The sequence below is a fragment of the Miscanthus floridulus genome, unplaced genomic scaffold, assembly GCF_019320115.1.
Source record: "Miscanthus floridulus cultivar M001 unplaced genomic scaffold, ASM1932011v1 fs_236_1_2, whole genome shotgun sequence".
NCBI classification, from domain to species: domain Eukaryota; kingdom Viridiplantae; phylum Streptophyta; class Magnoliopsida; order Poales; family Poaceae; genus Miscanthus; species Miscanthus floridulus.
This window is the reverse complement of record NW_027096430.1, coordinates 24212-34208: the sequence shown is the minus strand read 5'-3', so window position 1 is coordinate 34208 and position 9997 is coordinate 24212. Positions and strand designations below refer to the sequence as shown.

Sequence of the window (9997 nt, the reverse complement as noted above, 5' to 3'; positions counted from 1 at the left end):
GCATATAAGAGAGGTGGCACAGTTGAAGACCGAAATTACCAAAGCCCTCAAAGCTTGAGATTGGTTGGACGGAAATTATTATTGTTGGAGCAAGAAAAAATTATTTTCCACGGTGATTGAGAATTTTTGTGGAAGCAATCAATCGGATAGGATTGACTGATTGTTAACTTAGAGCAGAGACCACAGAGAGAAAGAGATCGACTTTTGGAGAGGGGTACGTACATACGTGGCTGGCTGCCTGGAGAAGGAAACGAACCAGTACCACTGCTGACTCTGTGCTCCTATGATCTCTCACCTGATCAAGCTGCTATAATTGGGTTGGCCATTCTATTCTCCATTTGTCCTCTCGGCTGCAGATTTGCAGTGTGACCTTCGGGCCGGGGTCTGAAAACAGGGTTTCTGATGGTCCACCCCCTGACTCTTGCACAGCACGTGAATAATGCTTATGATCATGATTAGTGCTCGATCCTGATTGGTTGCAGTGACGTAATAATGTACAGTACTTAGGTGTTGAGATGGAGGAACGGCGGCCGAACGAGCGGAGAAGCGAGGCTGCCGCCGGGGTCGAGGGGCCTGCCGTTCCTCGGGGAGACGCTCCACTACCTGGCAGCGTCCTCAACTCTTGGGCTATTGCCAGCCTTCTTCAAGAAACGGTTGGAGAGGTAGCAAAAAAAAAAAAAAAAAACAATACTCCCTCAGCTCCGTTCCAAATTATGTCATTCCAAGCATCTCAAGTTTGATCAAAATTATAGAGAGAAACACAAAAATTTATGACATCATATTAAATAGGTATACTATGAAAATATAACTAATGAAGAATCTAACGGTACTTAGGGTATCATAAATGTTATTATCTTATTATATAAATTTGATTAAACTTGAAAAACTTTCACTCTTCAAAATTCTTGAAATGACTTATAATTTAGGACGGAGGGAGTAGCTTTCTTTTTACACACACTCTTTGACTAGTAAATAGATAGATGAACTATGAAGATCTCTAATATTAAAGAGGAGAAGGTTCATTCGTCCTTTGTCGCTCACAACCGTCTGATGGGATACGACGGACTCAATTCTTTCATGTGCCTGCACGAGTTAAAAGCAAATCAAAACACGGGACAGCGTCCCATTCCAAAACAAGTTGAAATACGGAGCCATGGTCCGCCGCTCTCTCCCGTGCTAGTATGAGTTAGAGCAACATATTCATACATGGTACGGAGTCCGATTCCAAAATAATTTGGAACGCACGATGTGAGCATTGGTAAATCTCTAAGACTCATGTATCCCTATGATTGATATTAGAGCAGTATGGAGTTTGATTTCCAAGATGTATTAGAACAAATAACACTATGGTTACATAAATCTCTAAGCTGTAACTATTTTATGATGAGTCTAATAAATATAATTTAATGTTTATAGTGTTACCGTCCCAATTATAAGGACTACTGGGACTTTAGGACAGATTCAAGAATAAGAGAAATATTTTTTCTCTCTTTCCTGAAAGACGAGGTATCCAGATAATTTTAAGACTAAATAAAGAGCCTGGGAAAAAAACTAACTTGACCATAACTAGTCAGTTAGTTCTGTTGTCAACTGGATTAATTTCTTAGTAACATATAGTTTAAAAGGCATGTTGGAATATTATTGATTTCAACTACCCGTTACATGAGTCATTCTGGGCAAGGTGTTGTTTAAAAGATATGCAACATTGTCGATGGGGTTTAAAAGGTACATGGATGTGGTTGAGCAATCCAGAATACTCCATAATTAGAGACAACATTTGAACCTTTGATGGCCTGTATTTTAGGATGGAGGGAGTATATATGCTCCTTAATCAATTATTACATGGGCACAATTAACACCTGTCTACGACTTAGCTAAACGATGCCCGGCAAGTCGTTGTTATATATTTTGGGAGAGATTGCTTTAATTTGTAACGCAATACATCCTTTATTTTGGTACAAAGGGGTCACAAGTTCAGAACTACATAACTTACAGACGCAGACGCTCATGCATGCTTGGACTTGGAATTGCAGGTATGGCCCCATCTTCCGGACGAACCTAGTCGGGGAGGACCTCATCGTGTCGCTGGACGCGGAGCTGAATGCCTATGTACTGAAGCAGGAGGATCGCGCGTTTCAGATTTGGTACCCGCGCTCCTTCATGCGCGTCTTCGGCGCCGACCTCATCTCAAAGACTATTGGCGTGCTCCACCGCCACATGAGGACCCTTGTGCTTGCGCCTCTTTGGCCTCCAGACCACCCGCTCTGTGCTCCTGCGTGACGTGCAGCGAAGCGCGCGCGACGAGCTACGCTCATGGCTCGGCCGCCCGGGCGTCGAGGTCAGGACGGCCACCTCCAGGGTTAGTTCGTTCGTTATTACTCTCTCTCTCTCTCTCTCTCTCTCTCTCTCTCTCTCTCTCTCTCTCTCTCTCTCTCTCTCTCTCTCTCTCTCTCTCTCTCTATATATATATATATATATATATATATATATATATATATATATATATATATATATATATATATATATATATATATATATATATATAACTACTACCCTGTAGCTGGCTACAAAATAACTTATTCTGTAGCCACTTTGAGTTACGATAATTACTATGTTAATTTACGATATTATAGTAAGTCCTTACTAAGTGTTTACTATAACATTATGGTAAATATCCCTATGTGTTATAGTAACCCAACTATCGTAAATATATATTGATATTATCGTAAATTAGTATATAAAATTATCGTAAATAGAGGTAGCTACAGAATAACTTATTTTGTAGCTGACTACTGAATATACTCTCCCATATATATATATATATATATATATATGTATGTATGTATGTATGTATGTATGTATGTATGTATGTATGTATGTATGAGTCTCTGCTGCGTCTGCAGATGATATTTGGCGTCACTGCAAAGAAGCTGATCAGCCATGATTAGGGATCAAAACGGATCGGATACGGACGGATATCACCGATATTATATTTGTTTTCATATTTCTGTTCGGATTCGGATTCGAATACGGATAGTGTCAACTATGTCGGATAGGATACGATTGGATATCGACATCATAAATATGCGATTTGAGTATTTGGATATGGATACGTTATCGGATGTTGGATATTCGGACTCGGATACGGATACGGACAGATCTCAACCCCTCTAAACGGATTCGGTTTCGAATACGGTCGGAAAATATCTGTACCGTTTTCATCCCTAGCCATGATGATGCAGCATCGGGAGGAAAGCTGTGGAAATGCTTCCACAACTGGACTTTGGGGCCATTCTCATTTCTGGTTTGCATTCACTACTGGATACAGGAGCTTTGTCGAGTGTCAAAGCCCCCAAAACACTCGACAAACCGGCAAACCGTTTATAGGCAAATACTGTTTTGCCAAGTGTCAATCGTCAGGCACTCGGCAAAGACTATGCCGAGTCAAAAAAAAAACACTCGACAAACATTTTTCGGGGAAAACAAAAACAAGTCGCCGGCAGCACCACCACGCCGCCACCGCCGCCGCCGCCACCATCACCATCAAAGCCGTCGGGGAAGAAGAAGGGGGAGAGGAGGGGCGCCCGCTGGATCCGCCGCCGCCGAGGCCTCATCCGCACCTACGCCACTAGATCCGCCGCCATCGAGGCCGCGCCCGCATGGAGAGCAGAGATGGAGAGGGGCTGTCAAGCCCGCCTGCTCCACTCAGGCCCCACCACCGGCGAATCCGGACACCATGGGTGCGGATCCGGCCACCACGGTCACGGATCCACCCACCAGCGGCAGATCCGGCCACCACGGTCGTGGATCCGGCCACCATGGTCATCGGAGAAGGAGATGGGGGAGGAGGGCGCGCCGGCCGCCGAGGTTGCGCCGCCGCTAGTGGAGCAGCTCAGGGGAGGAGGGCGCGCCGGCCGCCGTTGGAGCAGCTCGGGGGAGGAGCGAGCGCCGATGGAGCACGTCGGGGGAGAAGGGCGCTCTGGCCGCCGGGGATCACCTCCGCCCGTGGAGCAGCTCGAGGGAGGAGCGACACGGGCGTCGATGGGGGAGGAGCTTGGGGGAGGAGGGGGTAGGACGGGCTCGGGAGTGGTGGCGTGGCGGCGGGAGGCAGCTCAGTGGGGAGGAGCTTGTGGGGCGGGGCGGGGCGGTGCGGGTGTGGGAAAGGGAAAGGAGGAGGGAGGTGCGGGAAAGGAGGAGGGAGGCAGGGCGGTGCGGCCGGAAAAAAATATTTTACTTCTTTGCCGAGTGTCCTAGATATGGGCACTCGGCATTTTTTTATTTTTTTTCTTCTTCTTTCCCAGAAAAAAGATTTTACTTTTTTGCCGAGTTCCTAGATCTGGACACTCAGCAAAGTTTTTTTTCTTCTCCTTCTTTCCCAGAAAAAAGATTTTTACTTCTTTGCCGAGTGTTCTAGATCTGGGCACTCGGCAAAGTTTTTTTTTCATTTTTTTTCTTCTCTTTCTTTCCCAGAAAAAATATTTTACTTTTTTGCCGAGTGCAAAAAAGAAAACACTCGGCAAACCCTCTCTTTGCCGAGTGTTTTTTTTTGGCACTCGGCAAACCTCCTCTTTGCCGAGTGTTTTTTTTACCGAGTGTTTTTAGCGCAGCACTCGGCAAAGAACTTGTTTGTCGAGTGTCCGAGAAAATACACTCGGCAAACATAAAAACACTCGGCAAATTTGAGGGTAGTGATTTCTGGCACACAACCTTCTACGGATGCATGCAGGTACACACTACACGCATTGCGTCTTACTATTACTCTACTAATTTAGTAGGACTCTTTTTCTAAGTACCAGACTAATCCTCAAGCAACACATGTGTCAGACTCTAATCATCATTGACGGTAACAATCATTGGACATGTACTGTTGTGTTTTGCTGCGAAATTACCTATCATTTGCTAATATGAAAAATATGTACTCCAAAAGTAACCACTAATTAAATAAACCACCTAATCTATCTGCTCCCTCGGTTCCAAGATATAATATAATTGTCACTTTAGCTATGGATACGGATAATAATTTGTCTCGATTCATAGCTAAAGTGTTAACTATTTGGGGACTGAATGAGTATATGCACTAATTAGTAATTATACCCACATCGCACCTAAAGGACGTTATGATCCCTGCAGGGACGTAAGAACGTTAAGCAGCAGCTCGAGGAGCGTAGGAATGGAGTGGAGCACGTGAACGTAGATTTCTTCGATCTTGTGATCGGTGAATTGAACAAGCCAGACCCGATAATGAATGAGAACACCGCGTTAGACTTGTTGTTCGCGTTGCTCTTGGCAAGCCATGAGTCGACGTCGATGGTATTAACCGTGATACTCAAGTATTTGACGGACAACCCAAAAGCTTTGCAAGAACTAACCGTAAGTAGATATCCCTTTTAGTTAATTTGTTTCCACGACTCGGTTGTGTCCAGTTCTCTGGGAATATATATAGCTGGCTACAAAATAACTTATTCTGTAGCCACTTTGAGTTACGATAATTACTATGTTAATTTATGAGATTATAGTAACTCCTTACTAAGTGGTTTACTATAATGTTATGGTAAATATCCCCATGTGTTATAGTAACCCAACTATCATAAATATGTATTGACATTATCGTAAATTAGTATATAAAATTATCGTAAATGGAAGTGGCTACAAAATACCTTATTTTTGTATCTGGCTGCTGAATATATATATATATATATATATATATATATATATATATATATATATATATATATATATATATATATATATATATATATATATATATATATTCCGACTCTGGCCCGCCTCTCCGACCAAAAGGCCTGGCCGAGGAGGAACGACGCTCTCTTCTGACTCCGGCCTGCCTCTTCGACCGGAAGGCCTGGCCAAGGAACGTCGCTCGCTTCCGACTCTGACCCGCTTCTCTGACCGAGGATACACCGAACCTCTGCTTACATCTCTTCTACGACTGGCGCAATTAGAGCAGAATGGGACCAACCGACTGGGGACGCCCGCTCGGTAAGGACCCAGGAAATGGGCAGAGCAAGTAAGGCATGACGCACAAAGTCAACCGCAATACCAAGGACCGTACACTGAACACCTGCAGGATAATACCAACAGGACATGTCAGAATGGTGCCCTGTAACCTTCCAGGCATGTCAGAACCCAAGCAGTGTTGCGGGCACCGACATTTTCCCTACAGTGTTGTGGGCGCCCTCAAAACTCTCATACCAGGCGAACACAGTAAAACCCCCTACATGCCTCTAGGCATCAACAATATGGCAGGCACCGACATCTGCCATACCAGAAGAAGACGACGCAATCTCCCACATGCATCTGATATTAACAGTGTTATGGGCGCCTACAATCATCTTGTACCCGACGGCGTGGGCAACAAGACTTAGGATACGTACACTCTTCCTCTCTCACTTGTAAGGCCATCCCCTTCATCTATAAAAGGAGATGCGCTCTCTGCCAACGAGGGGGTCAGTTGACAACAACTCAAACAACACACACATGATCCGAACGATCTAGGATCCCAACGAACAACAAACGTTCGAACACTTAGTGCACAGCGGAGCTCCCGTCACTCTCGGCCCTTCAGACCAGAGTCCGACCGGACCTCTTGCACCCCCATCTTTCTCCGTTCTATTTGTAACCCCACAACAAACATCGAGCACCTGGGCTCAGGAATAAAGTCACCAACCAACTCAAACTAAACGTAGGGCACGTTGCTAGGCCATATCCGATCACAACGTATGGCAAAATTACAAATATTTACGTGTTGGTCACTTTCTGCACTGACAGTTGGCGCTGTCCGTGGGGAAGACATCGTACGTTCACGCTTTTGGTCATCGGATGGCCCACTTTTCTGCCATCTTCGTCGTGGTAGACTTAAGCGATACGACTCGCCTCGGCTCGCTAGAGTTTCCCATGCTCCCACCTGTTGGGATGTGGGTTCCGCCCGTCTTTGACCCGTCCTAGGCCTTCCTCTTTGGAAGCCTGGACTTCATCGCCGATCGGCTCGGCGTGCTGCACCTCCGCAAGGAGGCAACCATCCCGGCGCCCATCGGAGGGGCGCCCTCCATCGGCTCCGGGACTCCCGAGGACTTCAACGACGAGGCGCCTACGCTTCATTCTGAGCATATGTTCTGCTCAAACCCCGCTGAGTAACATACGCTTTGTTATTTACTCGCTATTTACTATCTTTCCCCGATTTTCCAAAGGGACCCTGCTAACCCTACCGCAACCGCCATTCGATCGGTTCCCCTACGGCCTTGCGTCCCCCATGGACGCGGATGCCCGGGGGCTCCAAAAGATGCTGACGTCGCCTCCTCTCACATCTGAATTCATGGGGATGGCGAGCTATGCTCCCTCCTCTTTCTACAACCTCTTGGATGATGAGGCTGAGAGCGACGGCTCCAGCATCGACGACGTGGTGCCTAGCCACCGTCTATCCTAGGAGTGTGCTATGGTGGATGCTCTAGGATAGCCGCCGGTAGTGGCAGAGTCTCTGCAGACACACACTCCTCCTAGGCGCACGGCGAGGAGCTACGACAAAGGCAACAGAACTAGCCGCCACCTGGGCCAACGTGCTCGGCGCATCACGATGCGACCTGTGCGCGTAACCTGACGAGCGGCGCCCGGGGCAGTTCCCGCCAGGTCCAGCGCAACATCATGGATGGGGGGAATGATCCCCCATAGTTCGCTCGGGCTAGCCAAAACATCATCGCGGCCGCAATGCTTCTGTGTGGCCTTCTCGAGCCGGACAACCCCCAGGAACGAGCGATCCACTGGAACCTCCGAGCACTAGTGGAAACCGCCATCGTTCAATAGGCGGAAAGCTCCGTGTTGTGCCACTGACTCGTGGCCTCTCTCCCCACCAGGGGAGTGGGATGCACCAGATGAATTGCTCCATCTGCTTGCCACTATGGCCATCGGGCGTGGAATAGGAGAGCGCAGCTACGCCACTGCCTAACCCGACACCCGCTCCACACCGACCGCCTATGCGCGAATGCCTTGGGCTGAACCAAGACGCTTGCAGCGTCATCAGCAACCAGCGTTAGGCCCGGCATGATGATGACGACCATCGGGCAACGGTGAGAGCAGACGACACAAGCCCCGGCCGGACCATTGAGGGGACCGGTGAAACGCACCCCAGGCGTGGCCACCGACCCAACAACCGGAGTCCCAACCCGGATGGCCTAGGACCATGGGCCTTTGGCCGGCACATCCAGAGAGCGTCGTTCCCATAGCGCTTCCGACCACCGACCAACATCGCCAAATATACTAGGGAGATGAATCCCGGTAAATGGCTCAAGGACTTCTAGCTCCCTACTGAGCCAGAGGAGTGGATGATGATCACTTCATCATTCAGTACCTCTTCATCTGCGTGGGGGAACATGTTCGAGCATGGCTCGAATTCCTCCCGCACAACAGCATCTGCGACTAGGCGGACCTCAAGAGGGTCTTTGTCGGGAACTTCTAGGGGACGTATGTCCGCCCTAGGAACTCTTGGGACCTCAAGAGCTGCCAGCAGGAGCCCAACGAGTCCCTACGGGATTACATCCATAGGTTCTCAAAACGGTGCAACTCCCTCCCTAATGTCATCGACGCGGATGTCATTAGCGTATTCCTCTCTGGGACAACCTACAAGTCCCTGATCCACAAGCTTGGCTGCCTAAAGCCTCGTACCACCCGTGACCTGCTCGATGTCGCCACAAACCATGCTTCTGGTGAGGAGGTGATCGGAGCAGTCTTCAATGGAGGCTGGGACAAGGGCAATGCCAAGCGTGAGGACCAAAACGAGGGCCCCTCCACACAGAGGGGCAAGAAGAACAAGAAGGATCGACGCCGACAGGCCAACTCCACGTTGGTCGCCGAGGCTGATCGCGCGGGAAAGCAGCCCCAGCAGGGCCTGCCTAACCACTTCAACAAGCTCATGGATAGCCCCTGCACCTACCACGCTTACCCCATCAAGCACCTCTATAAGGACTGCGAGCTCCTCAAACATTTCCTGCGATATGCCGGTGGGCTGAAAGAAGGAAATGGCAAAAAGGCGGCAACTAAGAAAGGAGGTGCAGCGGGAAAGGACGGGGTCAGCTTCCCTGACCCTGAGGAATGCATCATGATCTTCGGGGAGATCTGATGTCATCTACTCCAAGCGCCAGCACAAAGTGTGCTACCGGGAGGCGTGCATCACCAAAATGACCATCCCCTCCTTCCTTTGCTGGTCAGAATCTCTGATCACTTTTGATCAGAGGGACCATCCATCCCATGTCGCTAGACCGGGACGCTACCCACTCATCGTTGACCCCATCATAAATAAGAAGTGCCTCACCAAGGTGTTGATGGACGGAGGTAGCGACCTCAACATCCTCTACGTCGACACTCTCGACACCATGCGCATCCCCCGATTGAAGCTCCATCTGGCGAGCTCTCCCTTCCATGGTGTGATCCTAGGAGTGTAGGCATACCCGCTCGGGTAGATTGACCTGCCCATCACATTTGGTGACCGAGCCAACTTCCGCTCGGAGGTGCTCACCTTCGAGGTGGTGGACTTCCCGGGGTCTTACCACACCATCTTGGGGCGGCCATGCTATGCCAAGTTCATGGTGGTCCCCAACTACACCTACCTGGAGCTAAAGATGCCAGGACCAAACGGCGTCATCACTATGGGTAGCACCTTCTCGCATGCCATCACGTGCGACCACGAGCATTACAAGCTCGCCACTGCCGTCATCAACTCTTTCGAGCTCCCGTGGCTCGGGGAGTTGTCGACCCTAGCAGTCCCGGACTGTAACAAGCCAACCTCCTCAATGGCCTTCCACCCACTCAAGGAAACTAAGGCAGTGGGGATCGACCCCACTGACCGAACCAAGATAGTGCGGATCGGGACCTAGCTCCTGGCCAAATAGGAATGCGAGCTCGCTGACTTTCTGCGTGCCAATCACGATGTCTTTGCATGGAAACCTTCCGACATGCTAGGAATACCACGGGAGGTCGCCGAGCACGC

General features: G+C 48.9%; 1 pseudogene; it reads left to right on the top strand.

Annotated features, from left to right (window-relative positions):
- Window positions 1-507: 507 nt before the first annotated feature.
- LOC136530927 (cytochrome P450 87A3-like) lies at window positions 508-7155 on the top strand (annotated as a pseudogene).
- The last annotated feature ends 2842 nt before the right edge of the window (window positions 7156-9997 follow it).